The following is a 24,605-nucleotide window of genomic DNA, read 5'->3' on the forward strand; positions in this document are numbered from 1 at the left end:
CCCTTACCGCACCCCTTATCCGCGCCCCTTATCCGTGCCCCTTAACCGCACCCCTTATCCACACCCCTTACCACACCCCTTATCCGCACCCCCATCCGCACTATCTTCACCCCTTATCTGCACCCCTTATCCGCACCCCCTATCCGCACTCCTATCTTCACCCCTTATCCGCAACCCTTATCTGCACCCCTTATCCGCACCCCCTATCCTCACCCCTTATCCGCACCCCTGGCCCAACATCTCCACTCCGAGACCTCTTCAGGGGGTCCTTTCCCAGCACGTCTCCTCTCCCTCCCTGGGACTCCCAGAGCCATAAAATCAGGCCCCGTCCTTAGGGCTCTCTGACTGGACTCATGACCGGCCCTCTGCTCTGTGCTGACACCCAGCACCCTCCCCTGCCTCTGCTCTGAGGGGAAAATAAAACAGGGGCCTTCAGGCCTCACCGCTGGCTCAGTCCATCGCAGCAAATCCACGGAGGGTGCTCTGCTGCGTCCTTGCGGCCCGTTGTCTTACTCAGCGGCCCCGACACCTGGCATTTATTTAAAGCCTCGAGGCTGGATGCGGTTACGAAAGCAGGGTGTGTTCAGAGGAAAGAAGGGGCTGGAGCCCGGGCACTCGGGTTAGGCAACGTCAAGGGGCTCGGGAGGAGAGTGGGCTCCGCCAAGGCGATGGCTGCAGCGGCCGCGTGTGGCCTCTTGGAACACGGAGGAAGGAAGCGCTGAAGGACGTAAGGACTGTCTGTAAAATTCCCCCTGACAAGGGAGGTCAGGGTCGGGATGTCCCCTTGGACATGGCGATGCGGAGGCCTGAGTGACCTCAGGAGAGGGGCCAGGTGGAGATGACGCTCACGGAGTGTGACTCGGGAGACAAGCCGCAGACAGCAGGTGCAGGTGGCCCTGAGAGGCGTCCTGCACAGCACAGCAAAAACCAGGGTCTTAGTTAGTGGGCGAAGTGAGTTCGAGACTTTGGGAAAACAGTCGCCTGTTTTGTACTGCTGTAAATGAGTGGAAGAAAGGGAGAGGCCGGGCTCAGCGGCCCATGCCTGTACTCCCAGCACTTTGGGAGGCCGTGGCGGGTGGATCTCGAGGTCAGGAGATCAAGACCAGCCTGGCCAAGATGGAGAAACCCCTTCTCTACTAAAAATACAAAATTAGTTAGGCATGGCGGCATGTGCCTGTAGTCCCAGCTACTCGGGAGGCTGAGGCAGGAGAACTGCTTGAACCCGGGAAGCGGAGGTTGCAGTGAGCTGAGATCGCGTCACTGCACTCCAGCCTGGGAGACAGAGTGAGACTCCTTCTCAAAAAATAATAAAAAAAAAAAGTTGGGGTGAAACGGTGATGAATAAGATGGCGCGTGGCAGGACGACGTGCTGGAGAAACCAGAGCTGCTGGGAGGAGAGAAGGATGTGGTCTGGGTCATCCCAGGTGATTTCATTTTCAGAACAATCCTGCTCGCACACTCTCTCAATCATCTGGATGGCCATCATTGAAAATGACTGATTCCAAATGTGCTTTTTAGTTTCTATTAACAACTGCATATAAATGATGCGCTAAAATGATCCTTTAAATCTGTCAGCTCTTCAAGGGCAAAGCTCGCCGTGAAATTATTTTCTAGTGTTCAGGGCAATTAACAGATCATTAACAGAACTGTTGCTTAATACATATTTATTGAATTTTATCATTCATTCTCCTGAAAGAAACATTACCTGACAATCATAATTTTGTACAATGAATTTGGAATCTGGTGAGTTATTAAAAATAAATTTTAGATGGACAATGTTGAGTCCTGGTGTACATGGGGGCGGCTGAGTTGCTGGAACACAACAGCCACTGAAGGAAGAGGTGTCCCAGCCAAAGATAGGAGTAGGCGAGAAGCCTCGGTGCAGCCTGAATGTGAGGGGTGAGATGAGCTACCCAGACCAGCTATGATGCTAATAGGAGATGATGTCTGAATTTTAAATTCCTAGCCCTAGCCAAATATGTTGGCATTTTTAACCAACAGCTTTGAATTGGAATCTTACTGGAGAATAAGAATGAGAGGGCATGCACTGTCTGATGCAGAGTGTTGAAGTGGGATTATCACAGAAGGGAAGGTGAAACTCAAGTTAATGAAACTGCTATGTTGGTTTTTAAAGCAATTAGGGAAGATTTCCATTTCTAGAAATAAGGCAGGGCAAATATTTTGAAAAGAATACCTGCTACAGTTACTCCTTTCTGTAGATGACGCAACTCAATAAACGTCATCTAAAATTGGAGCAAGAAATGAAATCAGAAGCTGGCATTGCCAGAGGGTGTTTATTACAGGCATTTGAGATATCTGATATGGAGGAGAAAGGAATGCTAAGCTGTGGGCCTGACTTGAACTGGGCAGGGAGGGAGGAGGTGAATCCATGATTCTTACTTTAATCTGGGACATTCAGAATATTTATATCCTTACTGAAAAGATCAACTAGAAATAATCAGTGTTGAGACAAAATGAACCTGAAAAGAAATAAGTTGTCCTTTGCAAGCTGTGAAAAATTAGTAGTGATAGCAATAGTACAGCTATGTCCTCATAAAGTGTATTTTTTGTTATAGAGCCAATATTTATTCCTGAAAAGGTGAGATTCTGCATGAGTATGTTGAGGGGCTTTTTCCTATCATTTTAAATGTGAAATTATGATACATTGCATATAAACCTAAACCCCTAATGACTGACGTACAGTATAAATGAAATTCAATAAACCAGCCATACATAACCAGCAATTATCTTAGGAGATAAGATGCTTAAAATATCTTCTTAATCATTTAAAACATATATTTTGCTAACAAACAGTTGCTTGTTGTGCAAGAACATGGTCTCTCAGCATCACCAAAATTCAAGAGACATAATCCTTAGTGGACATTTAACTAGCTTCTCCAAATGTAAAAGCATGATTGCAATGTTCGGCCAATTTTATTTTTAATATACCTCAAGATATTTCTCACATTTCATCATGTTAGTAATGTACTGAGTTTAGGAGATTTAAATATATTTTTTCTATAAAACAGGCCAAAATAATTTATTAAGAGGAATTTTTTTCATAAAGTTTTGAAATTAACATAGTGATATTCTACCAATATTATATTCACTAGGAAGATAATCTGCAAGACATGTTTGTTATATGAATACATAACTTTATGCTGGGCGTGGTGGCTCACGCCTGTAATCCCAGCACTTTGGGAGGCCGAGGCCGGTGGATCACCTGAGGTCAGGAGTTCGAGACCAGCCTGACCAGTGTGATGAAACCCCGTCTCTACTAAAAATGCAAAAATTAGCCAGGAGTGGGGGCATGCGCCTGTAATCCCAGCTAATCAGGAGGCTGAGACAGGAGAATTGCTTGAACCCTGGAGGCAGAGGTTGCAATGACCTGAGATAGTGCCATTGCACTATAGCCTGGGCAACAAGAGCGAAACTCCATCTCATAAAAAAAAAAAAAATACATAACTTTAGGACAACTCTGACTTGGGTCAGCAGCTCCAATTTATATGATCTACACAGGACCAGCCAGTGGATGATTCCGTGAAACAGAAACCACCACTTTGGGAGTTGAAAGAAGAAATCTACTGTATCCTGCTGTTCCGAAACCATCACTTCCTATTGACAGGTTTTTGGATTTAGCTGACGGTAGGTATGGAGTTTTTTTTTATTTTAATTTGGAATGACATGAAAACAAATACTGTGGACTGCATTTTATGTGCTCATTTGCCCTCTGTTTATCCTCCCCAGTGAGGTGTTTGTTCAGAACTTTTGCCCATTTTTAATTGAGTTGTTTGTCTTCTTATTGCTCAGTTTGGATTGCTATTTGTATCGTGTGGATTCCAGTCCTTTATCAGATATGTGTTTTACAAATATTTTTCCAGTCAGTGGCTTGTCTTTTCATTCTCTTGGCAGTGTTTTTACTGAGCAGAAGTTTACGATTTTAGAAAAGGACAGTTTGTCATTTTTTTTTCTTTTGTGGATCATGCCTTTGGTGTTGGATCTAGAAACTCATGACCAAAGCAAGATCTTATGGATACTCTGTTAAGTTTTCTTTTGGATGTTTTATTGTTCTCTATTTTATTTTTAGGCCTATAATACATTTTGATATTATTTTGAAATATGAATGTTCTAGTTTTGCATTTTTCTCATATGAACATTCAATTTTCCCAGGACCATTTTGTTGAAAGACGAACCATTCTCTGTTGAATTACCTGTGCTCTTTGCTCTTTTGTCAAAGAGCTCTTGACTGTGTTAGCGTGATTTACTTCTGGGCTCTGAGTTCTGTTCTGTTGGTCAATTTGTCTGTTCTTTCACCAATGCCAAACTGTCTTGATTACTGCAGGTTTACTCTAAGTCTTAAAGTTGGTTGCGTGGTGTTGTTTCTCTGACTTTGTTCTTTTCCTTCAATATTCTGTTCACGATTATGGGCCTTTTGATTTTCTATGTAAACTTCAGAATCAGTTTGATGATATCCAAAAAATACCTCACTTGGACTTTGATTGAGATTGCACTCAATCTATCCATCAAATTTGGAAGAACTGACATCTTAACAAAAAATCTTCCTGTCCATGAAAGTAGAGTATCTCTCCATTTATTTAGATTTTCTTTATTGTTTTCTATCAGAGTTTTATAGTTTTTAGATACAGATCTTGTACATAATCCATTCGATTTATACATGTGTATCTCATTTTTCTGCTATTGTAATTGATATTGTGGTTTTAATTTCAAATTGCAAATGCTCATATTGATGATAGACGGAAAAGCAAGTGACTTATGTATGTCAACCTTGTATCCTATAACATTATTATATTATTTATTAGACCAGGAATTGTTATTGTTTTGGTCAGTTCTTTGGGAGTTCCTACATAAACCATCGTATAATCTGTGAACAAACACAGTTTAATTTCTTTTTTACAGTGTGTGTAGCTTTCTTTTCTTGCGGCCCTAGACAGGACGTTCAGTAGAATGTTGAGTAACCACCACAGGAAGAAACCCCTTTGCCTGGGTCCCCGTCATAAGGGGAAGATGGTCCATTTCTCAGCTCCTGATGCGATGCTGGCTGTAGGTGTTTGTAGCTGTTCTTCATCAAGTTGATGAAGTATCCCTCTGTTTCTAGTTTGCTCAGAGTTGTTTCATTCAGGGTGTTGAATTTTGTCAAATGCTTTTTCTGCATTTATTGGTATGACTGTATAGTTATTCTTATTTAGCCTGTTGATGCGGTGGATTACAATAAGTGAGGTTTTTTGTTTCATTGTTTGTTTGTTTTTGAGCCAGAGTCTTACTCTGTCTCCTAGGCTGGAGTGCAGTGGTGTGATCTCAGCTCACTGCAACTTCTGCCCCCTGGGCCCAAGCGATTCTCCCACATCGACCTTCCCACATCAGCCTCCAGAGTAACTAGGGCTACAGACACATACCACAGCACCCGGCTAATTTTTTTTTTTTTTTTTTTCTGGAGACTGGGTTTCACCATGTTGCCCAGGCTGGCCTTGTACTCCTGGCCTCAAGCGATCTTCCTGCCTTGGCCTCCCAAAGTGCTGGGATGGCAGGTGTGAGCCACTGCGCAAGCCACATTAAGTGAGTCTTAAGTGTGGAATGTGCCTGCATATGTGGAAAAGAGTCTCACTTGGTTGTGGTTTGTAATTCATTTTATTTATTGTTGGGTTTTATTTGCTGTCACTGTGTTTGAGGATTCGTACCTATGTTCATAATAGATTTTGGTTTGTATTTTTCCTCACTTTCAACCTCTTTACCTGGTTTTCACGTTAGAGTAATGCTGGACTCATGAAATTAGTTAGGACGTGTTCTTCAGTTCCTATTTTTCAGAACATATCATAGAGAATTGGTATCATTTTTTCTTAAACATGTGGTAGTGTTCTGTTTTGGAAAGTTATTGCTTATTGATTCAATTTCTGAAATAGATGTAGTCTCATTCATTTTATTCAGTTCTCCTCGTGTGAGTGTTAGCAGTTTGCCTTTTTTTAGGAATTGATCCATTTTATTTGTTGCTAAATTTGTGGGCATACGGCGATTCATAATATTCCTTTATTTCCTTTTATCGTTCATTCATAGTAATGTCCCTTCTTTCATTCTGGCATTTGTAATTTGAGTATTTTTTTTCTTTTACTTGGTTAGCCAGGTTAGAGGTATATCATTTTAAAAATCATTTCAGAGAAACTGCTTTGGGTTTTCTTAATTTTTGCTATTAATTTCCTGGCTTCAGTTTCATTGATTTCTAATCTGATTTTTATTTTTTTCTTTTCTTCTCGTTATTTTAAGTTTTAATTGTTTTTTCTCTAGTTTCTTGAAGTGCAAGCTTAGATTTCAGATCTTTTTGTTTCTAATCATGCTTTTCTAATACATGTATTTCTTTGTAGGTATCACTTTACCTTATCCCATAAAATTTGATTAGAAAGTTGTGTTTTGACTTTTATTTAGTTCAAAATGTTTTTAAAACTTTCTTCAGACTTTTTTTTTGACACATGCATCATTGAGAAGTGTGCTTTTTAATTTTGAATTTGTGGGGATGGTTCAAGTATCTTGTTATTGATTTATAGCGTAATTTCATTGTGGTCTGAGAATGCATTTTGTCTGTTTTCTTTCTGCAAGTTTGCTAAGGCGTGTCTCATCACCCAAAATGTGCACAGTCTTGGTAAATGTTCCCAGTGACCTTAAGAAGAATGTATTTTCTGCTATTTGTTGAGTGGAGTGTTCTATCTTCTGCCTAGAAGTGTCATATAAATCAAGTTAATCCCCATTGTTGTTCAGATTAACTATATTCTTATTAATGTTCTGCTTGTTAGATCCACCAAGTCCTGAAAGGCAGGCGTTGAAGTCTCCAGCTGTAACTGGTTATTTTTCGTTTCTCCTTGCAGTTCTACTAGGTTGCCTGTTTTCTGATACTTTGTTGTTAAAGACATGCTTGTTAAAGATTGTTAAATCTTCTTGGAGAATTAACTGCTTTATTACTCCGTAATGTCCATCTTTATCCCTGATAATTTTCCTTGCTCTGAAGTCTGTTTTGAATGGAATTACTAAAGTTGTTTGAGCTTTGTTTTGATTATTGTTAGCACTGATATATCTTTCTTCATCCCTTTAATTTTAATGTGTTTGTGTCTTTATGTTTAAATTGAGTTTCCTATAGAAAACTATCCTTTTGTTGTTGTTTAAAATCCATTTTCCTTTGTAGGGACATGGATGAAACTGGAAACCATCATTCTCAGCAAACTATCACAAGGACAAAAAACCAAACACCGCATGTTCTCACTCATAGGTGGGAATTGAACAATGAGAACACATGGACACAGGAAGGGGAACATCACACACCGGGGAGTGTTGTGGGGTGGGGGGAGGGGGGAAGGACAGCATTAGGAGATATACCTAATGCTAAATGACGAGTTAATGGGTGCAGCACACCAACATGGCACATGTATACATATGTAACAAACCTGCACGTTGTGCACATGTACCCTAAAACTTAAAGTATAATAATAATAAAATTAAAAAGAAACAATCATTGCCTTTAATTGGTATAGTTAGAACATTTACATTTAAAGCAAATATTTATGGCACTGCATTAATATTAATATCAATCATGATTTTATTATTTTGTATTTATTGCACTTACTCGTTTTTTCTTCCTCTTCATTTTTGCATTCTCTGATTTAAATTTTGCATACAATTTAATATTATTTCTTCTCTTAAGAAATAAACTCTGCTTTCTAAAGAAGAAAATATCAATTATCTTAGAGTTTGTAATATACATTTATAGGAATCTGGGTCCACTTTCAGATGGTTCCTTAAAAGGGAATATTTCCAACTCTTGCTTCCGTTTCTTTATACATTTGCTGTGATTTAATTCACTTATCTGTATGCTGTAATCAAACAATACATTGTTACTCTTATTACTGTGAACAAAAAAATTAAATAGTAGATAAAGTAAGAATTATATACATTTAGTTTCATGCCTTGATCACTTTCTTTAGCTCTGAAGAACTTTCAGCATTTCTCACAGGGCTGGGCTTCTTGCAACTAATATCCTTAGTTTTTGTCTGAAAAGGTCTTCAGTTCTCTTCCAATTCTGAAGGACAATTTCTCTGGATATAGAACTCTGGGTCGGTGGTGTCCTTCTTTCAACACTTAAATACTTCATTTAACTCTTCTAGCTTACATGGAATCTGTGAAGACATCTGGTGGGATTGTTATTGTTTTCCTTTATGGATGAGGCATTTTTTTTCTTTTTTTCTTTGGCTACTTTCCAGATTTTTCTCTTGGGCTGTAGTTTTGGGGTAACTTGAATACTTTATGCCCACCTGTAGCCTTTTTTGTTTGTTTTTCATCTGGCTTGGTGTCCTCTAAACTTTCTGAATCTCTGTTTTGGTGTCTGTCATAGATTTTAAAAAAATTCTTGCTCATTTTACTGCAGATATTTCTTCTACTCCTCTCTCTTATTTTTTTATCTTCCTTCTGGTATTTTAAATATCCATATATTGTATCTTTTGAGATTGCCCTATAGTTTTTGAAAATTTTGTTCTGTTTTATTTTCCTTTTTTTGTTTCAGAAGTTTCTATTGATGTTTCTCCAAGCTTGTTGATCTTTATCTTGGTCATGTCTAGTTAATTATAAGCCCATAAAAGGCATTCTGTATTTCTGTTTTGGTTTTTTCATTTCTAGCATTTTATTTTGATCCCTTTTTAGAACTTTTTCTCTCTGCTTACATGACACACAAGTTCTTACATGACATTTACTTCTTCCATTTGAGCCCATAATGTACCAATCACAGTTATTTTAAGTGTCCAGTCTCATAATTCCCAAATCTGTGTACTATCTGAGTCTGGATGTGAGGCTTGTTTTGTCGCTTCAGATTATGGAGGATCCTTGCCTTCAGGATGCCTCATGGTTTTTTGTTCATATCTGGGCAATATGGGGTTACGTAATAGAAACTAAGCTTCAGTGTGAAGTTTGACGTGGATCTACTGCAAACTGGGCTGTGCTTAATGTTTTCTGTAGCTGTAGGTTTCAGGGCTTCCAACTCCTCTCTACTATACACGTTTCTGTCTCTCTTATTGTCTTTGTGTTTCCCTACAAACTCCTTCTCAAATAGAGTTTGAGCTGTGCAGCTGTTTCAGCTGTGACCCGCTGTTATTTCACCAGAACCTAGTGGGGTGGCAAGGATGGTGGGGAGACGATGTGTTCTATCCTCTTATGATCAAATCCAAGTCTGTAGTGGGCCTGTGTCCCCAGCTGTTACCTGCTCAGGTGTCTCCTGGCTTTCTTAGGTAAGAGAGGGACTCTGGAGGAGGGGCTGGGAATTGGTTGCTGGAGGAGGAGAACTGCCCTTTCGTCTGGGCAGGAAGACACTGGCCAAGCATTTCCTCTGGGGAGCAGGTCTGTGTTCAATACAGAGGCTTTTTTTTTCCTTCTTGCAGAGACGTGAGGTGATTTGTTTGACTGTCCGCTATGAAAATCTAGTGGGGTTCCAGGGTGCAAACACACAGAAGTGTGGGGTCCTCCTAAGACTGCAGCCCCATGCGCTCCTCATCTTTGTGTCAGTCCATGACCCACCTCAAGAAATTTGTCATAAAACATCCACGCATTCTGGCAAATTTGTGGCTCTGTGGCTCTGGCTTCAGGTCAGCTGCCGCGGCCTGTCCCTCCAGATCCAGGGTAGCCCCCTGTCCTTTTGGGGGTCCTGGAATGGGCAACAATGTTCAATAGGTTTAGTTTTTCTCTTGGGTTCAGGATAGGAGTGACAGCCTTCCAGTCCATGTCAGAGCTGAGAGCAGAAATCCTCCGCCATTTTTACAGCTTATTCTTGGCATGACAGCATGACCCAAGTTCACTTTTAGTTTCTCCAGTGCAGCCCTGAATTCCACCCTTTCTCCAGGCATTCTGAGTCCTCTTATTGAGGAAACAAATAGAGGCAAAAAGCCAGGATCTTGGAAAGAGGTGTGTTCATTGTTGCTGGTCTGCCATGATTCCAGGCCATTCCAGTGGGTGGAGTTAGAGAGCAAAAGTGTGCATGCGACTCCACATAGACACACAGGTGCACAGGTATTTCTGTCTTTAAATAGCCAAAATAAATATATATGCATAAATATATATGGACATATAAATATTGACATACATGTATTTGCTGAGGCTTATAGGTAAAATACATTATTTACATATAATATGTAAGGTGTATTATTATATGTAATATATAATTTTTAACTATGAGTTTGTACTGATTTCTCCTATTTCAATCCAAAACCACAGGATTCATCTAGGGATCACCTTCCTCTCTGTGAATTGACTCTAAGCTTGGTGACTTCCACTGTTACTCACCTGCTCAACCCAAGTTTATGCTAGAGTAGTTTCAAAACTAATTTTACTGATTAGCAAATAGTGTTTGCACATATTTCTTTTTGTATTTAGCTTCATTCTTTTTGTCTTTAGTTTTTTGCTTCAATTATTTTAGTCTTTAGCTTTTTGTCTTTAGTATTCAGTCAAAATATTGTTTTCCAACATTGCATTCTTTCTTTTATACCTCGAGAGTTGGTTCTGCTTTTCAGCGGTAATTCATTCATTATAGTTTTAATTCAATGTTGGAATTCCTCATAGCCTTGTTGAGTTTTGATCAAATTATATACAGTAAAATTTATTCACCTTGGAATATAGTTGTATGGGTATTGATAATTATATAAAGTCACAAATTTCCCACTATAATCGAGAAATGGAAAAATTCCATCGTTTAAAAATTTTATCATGCTGACCTTTGCAATAAAGCCCTTCTCCATTTGTCTCATTTAGATTTCACCAGCGGAAGCGCGTGTGTAGCTTTTGGTGATGACTTCTTTTGCTCAGCAAAACGCACTTGTTTTATCTATGATGCTGCATGAATCGATAGTTCATATTTTTTTGCTGATGAGCATTGTGTTGTGTGCAAGGGCTGTGGATAGTTTATCCATTTACTTGTGGAAGGATATCTTGTTTGTTTTCATTTGAGAGCTGTGTGTGTGTGTTTTTATCAGTATAAAATACTGTGTACTCTCCTAATGAATTTGGAAAAAAATAGCAGTTGGGTAATTTTTTTAAGAAAATGACCAACTGAAAGTTCTGACTGAACGTATTGAATGTCGCAGGAATGACTGAGGGAGAAACGAAAACAAGCTATTTTCCGCGCCCCCCTGTGAAAGGCAGGTCCCCACTCATGCCCATGACATCTCGCACTCACGTCTGGAAGCACACGTGAGTGGGTTTTCCTTTCTTGCCACCTCACTCGAGACCAGCTGACTTCACGGGACTCCTTGGGCCCCCGCGTTTCCTGACCTGTCTTCCCGGGATTCCTCCCTCCGCGCTCTCTGCCGGGCCACCATGTCCTACTCCTGCATGTGAGGTGTCTGCTCAGACATCAGCATATAGATCGGCCTCTCATGACTACACTCGGGAAACATCTGCGTCTACCCTGGCCTGGCCTGTGTGTTTTCTCCGCAGCACGGCCCTCCACGCGTGATGTGACATGAGAGCACCCGTGACCCCACATGCGACAGGGTTGTCCACCGTGGAATGTAAGCCCCATGAGGGAAAGGACTTGTATTCATTTTCATTGTTATTTGCTCTGTTTTTTTTTTAAATATTCCAAGCTTAGAACTTTAAGTAGTATCTGCCAGACAGTTGTTGAATGAATGGACAAACCAAGAATTGATTTGCTCAGTTTCAAGACTCAGGGAGATTTGTGGGGTGACTATTACGAAATTACCAGGAGCAGGTAATTTTCTGGCGTTTATACATGATTTTGGAGCATATAAATTTATATAAAAGTTTTTAATTCAGTTTAAAATAGTAGGAATAATGGATAAAAGGAGATAATTCACCTAGAGCAAGTAAAAATCATCTTTAAGCATGTAAAATATATACAACCTCATTAACAAGTGGTAATTTGAAACAGAAGATCCCTTTTTTAACCTAACAAATGGACAGATATTTGAATAAATTAACTATGTTATTTCTTCTTTAAAAATAATCTTCATGTGGAACAGATTTTGCTTCGCTGTCCTTTTTACAGGAATGTCAATCAAACCCCAGTAGAGTTTTCTTCATTTTTCTTATTTTTTGCGTACTTACAGATTTCTTCAGCGCTTTTTGGAATTGTTTGGGGATATTTCCTTTCTCTCCATTCACTCACGTCTTCATTTAACAAATGAAGCTCGAATATAGGATGACAGCGTAATTGGCCACAGGAAAAAGTTAGGTGGGTTTTTAAAATGCAGATAATTCAGTATCAACGCGGGGCGGACTGGAGACCCAGGAAACGCCTGAAAGGAGGTCCGTGCAGGACGAAGCCCCCAGGACACCCGAGGAGACCCGGCCGCGCGCTGCGTGGGGCTTGGGAGCCTCCGAGGGGCCATGCCCAGCCTGGAATAACCATTTCGGTTTTTGCTAGATGACTGCGGAGACAATGGATGAATGACAGAAATAAAACAAGTAAAGGAAAACCCAGCCATGCGAGAGGCTGCTGTCGGAACCTGGCGAGCAGGACGTGGCTGCTGCTGGAGAGGAGCCGAGGGTGACGGCGCGGGGTGGGGTGGACACTGGTCCAGGGCCAGCTCCTGAAATGCAGCAAAGTCTAAGGCTCCTTAAGGATGAAGAGGGCACCCACTGAACAGAAAGATGGTTCAGGGGAGTAGATCTTTAATGTGCGCTGGACGTGCGGTGAGGAATGCTGGGTTCCTTAGAGCTGCAGGGCCTGCGTCTCAGCGAGAACTCTGCAAAGAACTCACAGGTGGTGTTGGGAGCCAAGGAAGCACTCTCCTCCCTCTAAGGTCCACGGATGTAGGCCTGGGAGACAGCAAGCATGACAACTGAAATGCGCTTTGGGGGAAGACGTGTGTATACTCCGGGGGAAAGAGTTCAAGTTAAGGAACAAAATAGAGAAAATATTTTGTTAAAAAAATAAGATTGTAGGAATTTTTAGGGTTTCCAAAGCTGCAAAAACACAGGATGGAAGGTCCATCAAGAAGAAACCTAAAACAGCACAGAGAGGAATGCAGGAGGCTTCAGAATGCCCGTGGGGTAAATGGAAAGAGTGAGTGTGTATGTATGTCTGTGTGCATACGTGTGTGCATATGTGTGCGTGTGTGTGCATACGTGTGTACATATGTGTGCACTTAGTGAACACAGCATGGATATGAAGCTTGGAGAAATTCTTTGAAATTTGGGCACAGTGTAGGAGACAGGACTCATTCTGCCTGCTTCCTGGATGAATCTGAACAGTTTTGGGGATAATTCTCTGGAAGAGGTCAATCAAGGATGTTGGTGTTTTGGAAGACATTCAGCTCCCTTATCATTGGCTTGAGGGTTGTTGATGCTCCTTCTAACAGCTCCTGAGCAAAGGTGCTGGGGCGCATGGTGGAGGACGCAGCACAGTGAAGAAACTCACTTTACTCAGGGTCGGAGCCCCTGGCGCTGTTCCCAGGGATCTGTGAGGTGCTGAGAGCAGAGGAATCTCACTTCTAGGTCAGCAGAGAGGAGTTAAAGTGACGACCTTAAGTAGCAAGGGCTCACAGTGAAGAATAGAGCTAAAATCCAGTTGCCTCTTTCAGCATTTCATTTAGAAACATTCCCCCCCAAATAGTGTTTATTCTCTCCTGTTGTCATATAGTGAGAAGCAGATGTCTGGGAAAATGGAATGCAAGGAAATTAGCTTTGATATAGAAAAAGAGGATTTGAGAGCTGCTGTATTTTTTTTTTTTTTTTTTTTTTTTTGTCTTCTAGGCCTAGATAGAGCAGAGCAAAAAAAAAAAAAAAAAAAAAAAAAAAAGGTCAGTTTGCTATTCTGTCAGTTCTTTGTTATAAAAATTATTAGAACACAATTAATAGGAGTGGGACAGAAAAGGATACAGAGCCATTGAAAGAAGGTTTGGAGAATCACCAGAGTTAACCTGCAGATCACCATTGGGTCCATCCAATTACTGTACGAATGAAGATGTCAGAAAACACACACATCGCTGAGTACATCTCAGAGACCCTTGTTCCTAGGGAAGTGCAGGAATTATGAAATGCACAAAAAAAATCTGAGTAGTTTGAAGAAAATTGGAAAATATTTAAAGGAGAGAAGAGGAAAAGAAGGAAGGATAGAAATGGATGAACATATGTTTGCAAAGGAAAGTGACTTTTGAAAGACAGAAGGTCATACAGGAAAGATGTATTCGAAAGAGAAGTTGTAAAATCCCTTTGGCTACAGGGGGAAGTCAGGGAAATTGTAAGTATAATAACTTGTCTGAACATGTTTTCATTTTAAGGAGTCGGCTTCATTTTTAGATAAGGTTGTATTTTATTATCTTCAATCTGGGAGTGACCAGAGATTTTACTAAATTAAGAAAGACGGTGGCCCACATGAAAATTCACATTATCTTTAACCATATGTCTGTGGCTTTCTGAATTAAGAATATGCAATAACTCATAAACTAGACCAGCTCTAACTCTGATTGTTACTCTATATGATCTCACCTTTCTATTTTTAAAACTTCCTTATTATCCAAGTAGTTTGCTGGCACTCTCCGGTGACTTTTCCTTTTGGATTAAATATATCCTAAGGAGATCAGTCAGAAGCCAGTCTTTTAACTCCATAAGCTGATTTTATCGAAAAGCTCGTCATGCCCTGATCTCTGAATCATTGTTCTCAGCTGGAACTCCGGGGTATGTGGGTTGTGCTTTTCACGTGGCCAAGGCATGTCATCCGCACGGGAAGGAGCAGGGGAGTGGATCCCCTGGGACACACTCTTCAACGTTGTCCATGGACTTCACCTCCTTTAAGTCTTTGGGGTCGTTCAGCTGCGTTTCACAATGTGCATTTTTAGATGTTCATAATTAAATCTCTTTCTAATGCAACTCCATAAGAAAATAAATCCATGTCCACAATATGAGAAGAGATGGGTGTTCTTGGGGGAGGTGGGAGGATCCAATTCTAACCGCGTGCAGCTGCGTCGAGGACATGATTTCAGTGGGCAGGTCAGTGGGGAATAAATTTTCTCCATGGTTATGGAGAACAGCACATTCTGCTTCTGTGCTATGAATCAGGAGAAACAAGGATGTCCAAATGTCCTTTAAATGGTTTACTAAAGATAAGAATCATATACCAAAATAGTATCAGATTTATTTGGACAAAAGATACAAAGAGTTGTACATTCTAAACAATGCAAAATCTAATTGTTTTATGCATGGGGATATTTAGCTCATTGAAAATTTTGCAGTAAGCCACTGTAGCCTGAACTTGGCATTATGCTGAGTCAAAAGCTACACCAGGCATCTATGAACTGATAAGACTATATAAATATGCAAAAATCCAATAAGCAGTTGCAGTATAGACTCCTTAATGGATACCAAAAGATGTGCGGATTTCAGAACAGGGCCTGAGGTTCCATTTGGACTAGGGTAACGGTTTGTTTCAAGGAGAGTAATGTTTGATATTTAGTGACTAGTTACTCTGCCATGCGGAACAGTATACATCATTTCTCTCATAATTTGGCATTTCCAGAAGATTTGCTACGTAACATTTATTGGCTGCTCAGTATTGTAACATTTCTGAATTGCATTGTACCTAGAGACCTCAGCTATCCTTCCCTTTTATAGGGAAATAATTGTATGTATCACAATTAATAGCAAGACTGACAAGCCATTTTTGCATAGCATTTACTATTTTCCAGCACATTTACTAATATTTGGAAATGTTAGTTTATTCCGACCGTAAGACAGCCTTGTGAAGTAGGTATTTCCATTACTCTCATTTTATAAATGGAGAAAGGGGAAGCATCAAGAGATGAATTCACCTGTGAGATGGGAGGTGGCCTGAGCAGGAATACGGACAGGGAGCTCAGATCCGAGGCCGGAGCTTCAATCAACGCAAGCCACTCCCTCTCCCCAGGTCTCTACCTGTGTCCAAAGGTACTGAAGAGCTGCCCAAGGTCTAGTAGCTTTTTTTAAAGCAAAGACGAGAAAAGCTACCATCTCTGCCTCAGACCTACTTGCATTGTTTCTAAAGCGCTACTAATTAAAGTCCTACCCCCAATTCTGAAAAACCTATTGCTGAGTAGCTGAATATTTCTCAACCCAATCCCCAGTGTTTATTTACATATGTATTAGACATTGTGTTGGTAATTTTCCTGCTTCAATTTCTTTTGTTGACACTTCTGTTTCCTAAAGGAACACTGGGTTATCCCAGAGCCTCAGAGAAAGGAAGTCCATCTCAGATTCTCACTAGCTCTTCCTTCCTTTCCCATCCCTTTTCTTGGCGGTACAGAGGGAAGCTTGGCCACTTTTTCTATGTCCTGTGGGTCAAATTCTTATTTTGCAAAGGTTTTCAAAGTATCTTTTCAGAAAAGATAGCATTTTATAAGTCCCATATCTATTCAGAAAACCCACTTCCACTTTAATCACTTCCTATAAAAATTGTAATGACCACACATCAGTGGAGCTATAGGAGAGTTATTAAAACAGTTGCCAAGAGTCATCCCCAAGGTCCTTTCTACTTCCTGAGAGCCACTGATGGCAAGGGCTGAGAGTAATTTAACACATCTCTCGGTGTTAGCTGGCTCAGTTGGAAGCAGTCCACTTGGCAAGCGATCGCATCTTGAATCACACTTGGTAGGAAAACAGCGGAGCCAGCTCAGCGTCAGCCCATGTCTTAGTGCGTCAGCTGCAGGGGGTCAGACGTGTAAGGGACATAACAGGTGAGCAATTCTCACCGTGTTGTGAAACCCATTGCGTAAATACCCATTCGAGCTGATGTGGTGATTAGGTAAGTAAAACAGGACTCAATAAGTGTTATTCAACTTGTGTCGCTTAATTTCTACAACTAAAAGTAATGGACTAGTTGAAGACACACTAGTTCTTCGGGTCTTATATGAAAAGCATTGTTTTTTACTTTTACTGTTACGGCATGTTGATGATGTGAGGGCTTAAGGAGTGGAAAGGAACACGGAATCAGAACGTTAACTCTCACAAGGGTGTCAGGCTCTGTGTAATCAACCTTTGTGATCATAGAGGCAGATTAAGGTAACGACTTCTGGCAGAGGATCTTAGAGGTATTATATTTTTCCTCCAAGGGTTTACAATTCTGTGGGGGAAGATATTTCCACAAATGTGGAAATGAGCCTTCCATGGTGCCAGTCTACAATGGCGGTTCAGCTGTTCCATCATGGCAAGTCTAAAGAGTGTCAATCACACCCCATGGGTCTGTAGACACAGCCCAGGACAACTTGACATTTGAAAAAAAAAAAAAGAACAAAATAAAACTTTAAGTTCTTATGTTTAATTTACTTGACTAGTAATACGCCTATTTTCTGTCATTATCTGTAGAGGAACATCTCACACTTACTTAACGTCCCTCAGTTTCCATCTCAGAGGCAACAACTCTGATTGGTTTTTACCTGTAATTCTGGGGATGTTTTATGTATATCTATGTGTGTGTACGTGTGTGTGTGTGTGTGTGTGTGTGTGTCTTTCTCTTTAAACATTTGGTCAGATACTAGACACATTTATGACACCTTGTATTTTGTTTTGCTTTACGTGGTAATGAACCTTGGTTATCATTTCCTATTATGATGTCCTGAGCTGCCTGATCATGGTCAGGCTGCCCTGCATGAGATTTGGGTCATATGCATTTAAGGCTGCCCTGCATGAGATTTCCTAGCTGTGCCATAATTCATCGTCCAGCATGCCAGCGACGGGCACAAATGTTGTCTCCGTTTTATTTTTACCCCGACAACATAGCATGTCCGATATAGCATAGAACTATCCATACCTCTCTGGGTATTGTGAGAGTCTTTATGCCTCAGATTTCCAGAAGGGGCAGGTGGCGTGTGCAAGTCCAGTTACAAACATCCTAACTGCGCTCCAAGCCTCGTTCCCGTGTATGCTCCAGGGGGGCCGAGAACGCCTCTTTCCTCCTTCCCGACATTGCATGCGGCTTCCTGGGGCTGTCCTGCAAGACTACCCTTCTGCCTGGTCTGACCTCGTAACTCCCAGAAACCGTCGCATACCCTTCCATTTCCAACATCCTGTCTTTGTGAAGCATGATTTTCTGCAGCGACAGCCACCAAAATGAGATTATGGAGTAGACTGGGCATAAGCAACATTCTTCTGCTGTCACTGTCTCCCATCACCAGCCCCAGCCTCCCACTCTCCTCTTTCCTGGCCAGTTGTTACAAGATAATGTCTAACACCCAACACACATCTGCCATCTGACTGCACCTGCGTCTGTCTCTGCCTGACTTTGTGAGGCCTGGGACAATCGGTGTCCTAAGAAACCCAGCTCCTCTGGGTGTGCTAGAGCCTGTGTTGCCTCACCTGCTCAACGACGTGCCCAGGACTTATCCCATCATTTCTCCCTTGTCACTCCCACATTCTCCTCTGTACACACATGCTATAATTTTGACCATTTTACAATGGAAACGTCTTGTCCTCACATTACCTTCCAGCACTGCCCGGGCTTTTGTCCTTCTTAACAGCAAAACTCCTTGAAAGACTTTGTGCCATCTTCCCATCTCTTGTTTCTCTTCTCCATTTTCCTCTTGAAACTGTTCTGGCCAGGCACCTCTTTTCCCTGGAAACTCTTCTGCCCATGTCAAATATGACTCTTACCTTGCTAAGTTCAGTACTTAGAAAAAAATATGGCCAAGGTGCCCACTCTATAAATATTTTTGAATACATGAGTGCAAGAAATATTCAACGAGTGCATTTGTTTGTCACATGAATTGTTCAAGCACTTTGTTCGGTTGGTTTCCTCCGATGGCTCCATTCCTTAAGGCCCACAAAGTCATGGAAGTTCCTTCTGCACATCGCACAGTGTCATACACAGATTGCATTTGAGCAGGTGGCCTCGTTGACTGAGCTAGTCGTGTGGACCTGTCGCAACCTGGTATCACCTCATCCACCCTGCCCCCTGGGTGACCGCATTTGTCCTCTGAGCCAGGGGTCTTGGAAGGGAGGCACACCTGTCTCATATAACAAGTGGCCAGGAAGTGTATTTGGCAGAGCAAGAGGTTTAGAGGGTATTTGCTGCATAAGACCCTCCTCCTCTCCACTATAAAAGGAAACTGGTGGGAAAAGTAAAGTCCTTTCCTTCCACATGGGATTCTAGCTCCATGGTAAAACACATTTTATATATAGGAAACTTTGCAAGAATTTTGCTTATAATCACGGAGAAATGGCTGTGTGGTGGTTTTAGCTGGCATTTCTGCATTGAGAGGTGGTGTGGTGTTAATCGTCGAGGAACTGCATGGTCCATTGTGATATGTACATTACTCCAACAATCAGCAGAGGCAGGTATAGGCGTCTGCTTGGCATTTGCAGGAAAAGTAGCCCACTGGCTGAAACAGTGTTCAGCAGCAGAGGATCTGGTTATGGTTCCCCACTCCCCCAACAGTTTATCATGATGTCAGTTTTGGAGTCGGTGAGACCAGGTTGAATCCAAGGACCTGGATGTGTGGACCTGGTTCTTCCGCTTTCTTGTGGCATACATGGCTCTTCATCTGTTACATGGGGACAAAATTACATGCTGCTCCAGGCAGTTAAATGAGAAAAAATGCCTGGCCAAGAACCTAACATTGGGGATGATCAATACCTGTTCAGTTTTCTGTTTGAGTCTTGGTTTCCTCACCTGTAAATAGAGATGTTCTGCATATTTACCAGTGCATCACAAAGCTTCCACTTTTTGTATTGCGTCTTGGGACACGAGAAGACTCTGGTGATGCTCCTAGTGATGCTCGCTACCTTCTGCCTGGATGCAGCTTAGCCAGGTTTGAATGTTCATTGCATACCCTTTTTATCGGTTATTACTGCAGCCCACATACAGGTTTGCTAATTGCTCTTTCAGAGAACTCTGAACCCTTTCTTCTCCAGCCTCGTACAGCCACTTCACCCCTGTCCTGCAGACCTCCACCACCAACCTCTGCAAATTCTTCCCTCTCTTGCCTGCCTGCTGGAATCAAGGCCAGTGTCAATTGTTCTGGGTTTTCATTTTCACAGCACCCATTGAAAATACCAAATTATTTTCCACTTATCTATTGTTACCCACAAGCCACTCCAAAACCCAGTGGTTTAAAACAGCTGTTTATTGTTACCACCAGTGGTTCTTTGGGTGGACTGGGCTCAGCAGGGTGGTTTTTGCTGAGGGCTCCGGTGGTTGCAGTCAGATGGCAGCTGGAGGTGGAGCAACCTGATGACCTAACTGGTTTTGCATCCACGACAGCTTCTCTCAGACAAGTGATCCGAGCCATCACTCAAAGCACAGCCTCCTGGAAGAGCTTGTTCTTCTCACACCATGGCTTCTGGCTTCCAAAAGGAATTATTCCTAGACCAATCTTTCCAAGAGGGAGGGGCTTCTAGAAGGTTAGTGGCAAAGTTACTTCTACCATCTTCTAAGTCACCAAATCAGTGTAGGACTCCCACAGGCTAAAGGAGATTAAAAAAAATGAACTCTAAATCTTGATGGATGTCTAGAAAGATCATATTACACATGAGAATGTGGGTTAGAAAATGAGTTTCATTGTATGTGTAGAGTACAGTCTGCTGTGGGGGAAGAATAATGGCAGATACATGCTGATTTGTTGCTGTGAGGATTCTGTGCCCAGGACTTGGGCTCAGTGAGTCCTCAGGAATTATCAGCTACTATTGATGCTATTGCCTACCTTTGCCTCATTTTGGACCTGAGTATTATGAATGCTTTTGGACCCTAGAAGAGAGCTGTAGCTGTTAGTGACTTCGGCTTTAAGACCACTGCCCCTCAGCCCTAAACCATACACAGGTAGGCTCTTCATAAACCCGAACAACATTTATTGAGTAATGATAAGAAAACCATAAAGCCTCCATTCCAGTTAGGAAAACATTATAAAAATGAACATCAGTGATTTTTCATAAGGAAAATTGCTATGAAGAAAAATCTAACAGGGAACTGGAGATTAAGAGGCTAGGTGGTCAGCAAGGACTTTCATGAGAATGCACCTCTGAGGTCAGCTCAAGGTGACTAGATGAGAGGAAAAGGCGGCCAGGTGTAAGATCTAAGAACAAGATCTCATAAAAGTTCTGGGGATGAGATTCAGGCAGCAGAAAACAGAAACAAAAAATATTCATTACAGTATGGGAAAGAACAAAATATTCTCCAATAGGGAACAAAAATAAAACCCTGTTTATATAGTAGAATGTTCTGTGGTTACAAAGAAAAAAAAAGAAAAAGAAAAAGAAAAATGTGCCAACAGAAAACCTTGCAGTGATGTAATAGTGCATACAGTGTGAATAAATTTAGTAAAAACTTGCTCTCTGTCACACACACAACATATGCACAAGATTGTGCTTTTATATGTTTTCTATATTTATTTTTTAAATAAGTTTTTTTTGTAGACTATCACGTAAAATCAGTGGGTCAGTCAATTGTTACTTTTTTAAAAAAAATCATCCTTTTCCATGTTTCTTGCCCACTGCCCAGTACTGAGAAGATAATTGGCATCTGGTTTAAGAAACATGTGGAGCCACTAAGAGGTGAATTGTCCAGCTGGTGGACCTTTGTCTGGGCATTAGAATAAGGTCTGATGTCCCATATTTGCTGTATTTGTCTTTATCTTGGAGGTTAATGTAAACCATGTATGCAAGTATTAATGAGGTTATTTCCAGTACATATGCTACTGAAAGGTATGCTGCTTTAGTGTGCTAACCATGTGACTAATTCTAGGTAAAGCAATGGAAAAGGTAGCAACGGAGACATGCAATTTAAAATGTCCCATATTACAAAGCATGACAAATCAGAGTGAATGATTTCTACGTGGAGATATATTTTATAATTACATGGTTAAACTAAATGTAGAACTGATGATGTGCACAAATGTTTAGCTAAAAAAAAGATACATCTAAAATAAGTCAGATAAAATGTGAACTGTCTTTTACATCAGTGTGAAACCTTCATCACTTTGCTTTCCTGTGGATTTTCTTAGATCCTCCACAAACTGTTTTTTTTTTCTTTTTTTTATGAAAAGGGGTCATGATGAAGAATAATTCAGGCATTGCAGTAGGATAGTAGGCTTATGAGTTTGTTCTCACACTGCTGTAAATGTACTCTCTGAGTAATTTATAAAGAAGGGAGGTTTAACTGACTCACAGTTCCACATGCCTGGGAGGCCTCAGGAAACTTCCAATCATGGTGGAAGGCAAAGGGAAAGCAAGGCATGTCTTCTATGGTGGAAGTGAGAGTGCCACACTTTAAAACCATTAGTTCTCCTGAGAACTCACTCACTATCGTAAGAATAGCATCGGGGAAACTGTGCCATAATCTAATCACCTCCCTCCAGGTGCCTCTGAGGCATAGGGGGATTACAATTTGAGATGAGATTTGGGTGGAAACACAGAGCCAAGTCGTTTCAGTAGGTAATGTTAACTCTGTAGCATAAGATGATGGGGAAGAAATGATGTTTGATATATTTAATGGCTAAGTATTATAAAATGACTATACGTAGCTTGGAAAATACAGAAACAGTCAAAAAAGAAATTCCAGATAGTCTGCCTCACAAAACCTAGAGGCAAGTGTTGCTGGGGACAGGGTACTTACTCCAGTTGTTTATTTATTTTTTCTTTTCTGAGACAGGGCCTCAGTGGGTTACCCAGGCTGCAGTGCAGTGGTGCAACCATGGCTCAGTGCAGCCTCCATCTCCCAGGCTCAAGCAATCCTCTCATCTCAGCATCCCACGTAGCTGAGGTTTCAGGCAGGGGACACCATTCCCGGCCTCCCCAGCTATTATAATACATTGGCTCCTCCAGTTGCACAATTGCGTTCATAATGAGTGATGTGTAATGAGCATCGCTAAACCTACCAAATAATCTTCCACAACTTCACGAATGGAGAAGCATCCCCTTTTCTGTTTATGTCGTGATTCATTCATTATCTTCCTTCTCTGGGACTTGTAGGCAACTGCTTTAAATGGAGTTGGTGAAAGGACCACGTTTGGGTTGTTGGCCAGCGTGTTTGCATTGGTCATTGTGATTCTGTGCAGCTCTCCGAGTTGGCCCTATTTCCATACACACATGCAGGAGGGAAATTGGCCACAGAACAACAAAACGAAGAAGAATTCTTTGTAATCTTTTGAGATTCAGAGTTGCATTTTGAAGTTCTCAGGAGAGCTGTAGATAAAAAGGACCATTGAGTCTCAAAACCTCAAAATCTTATTTTTTTAATTGTCACTATCACAGTTTTTGTCATAAACAAACAAACAAACAAAAAACACAAAAATTTGGGCCAAATGCCTGATATAGCTGACCATCAGTTTTTTCCATCCTAGGGCTAAATTAATTAGGAGTTGATTAGAAAAAAGAAATAAATTTTAGAGGAAAATGTAGTATGCCTGAGGAAAAGTGAGTTGGGATGGTAATTCCAAACTAGGAAAACCACAAATTGATTCAGACATTTCTGAATTAATTAAGATTAAAATCTGCAAGATCAGGGGAATGGGAGTTAATGTACACATTACATTCAGTATAAAAATTATGTTTTGCATACTTGAGTTTGTAACTTGAAAGACTCATATGCGTTTAAAAATCATTTCACATCTCTGTAGTTACTACATTACAATAATAGTTCTTAGTTCTTAATGGTCAAATAATCTAATTAAGTGCACAAATATTTGAATAGAGAATCACACACACGTATATAACAAATTCAATCTACTCAAAGATGTGCAAGCAGAGACACACATACACTCACACACACATGCACACGTGTGCACACACGCACTCCTTGCAGTGGAGTTTATACTCTAATTTCTAGTTTATTTTTCACTGCCCATATTTTACTATAAACAGGATGAAATCAGAGTCTCAATTTCTCTTGCTGAATTTGAAGCCTATTGTCAAACCAGTGATTGGCAAACAATAGGTATTCACTAAATGCTATACATTAATAAATCAATTAATCGATTATTATTATATATCTTTATCTATTATGAAGAACAAATCATTTCTTCATGCCAGTTTCTGGATGTGATTGGGGAGGCAAACAATAATTATAGTAAAATAAAATACAAATTATTTTACGAATCAGGTAGATCATGGTGGTATTTTTTTTAATAAAAAAATAATATCCTAATATATCCTACAATTTAGGGGTCAAATTAGTTGCATTTCACTTTTTGTACATATTAATCTAATAATATTCCTAATTCAATGTGGTAACATATTATACATGTATTAATGCCATTTTTATGCTTCATGAGACTTGATAATCTTTTTTTTTTTTTTTTTTTTGAGGTGGAGTCTTGCTCTATTACCCAGGCTGGAGTGCAGTGGCATGATTTCGGCTCACTGCAGCCTCCGCTTCCCAGGTTCAAGCGATTCTACTGCCTCAGCCTCCTGAATAGCTGGGATTACAGGTGCCCGCCATCACGCCAGGCTAATTTTGTATTTTTAGTAAAGATAGAGTTTCACCATGTTGGCGAGGCTGGTCTTGAACTCCTGACCTTGTGATTCACCCACCTGGCCCTTCCAAAGTGCTGGGATTACAGGCGTGAGCCACCTTGCCTGGCCAAGGCTTGATCATCTTTGAAGGTAGTTAAATTTCATGAGCAGGGGTTGGGTGGCTTTCTGAGGCT

The sequence above is a fragment of the Pan troglodytes genome, chromosome 8 (assembly GCF_028858775.2).
Source record: "Pan troglodytes isolate AG18354 chromosome 8, NHGRI_mPanTro3-v2.0_pri, whole genome shotgun sequence".
Lineage (NCBI taxonomy): Eukaryota > Metazoa > Chordata > Mammalia > Primates > Hominidae > Pan > Pan troglodytes.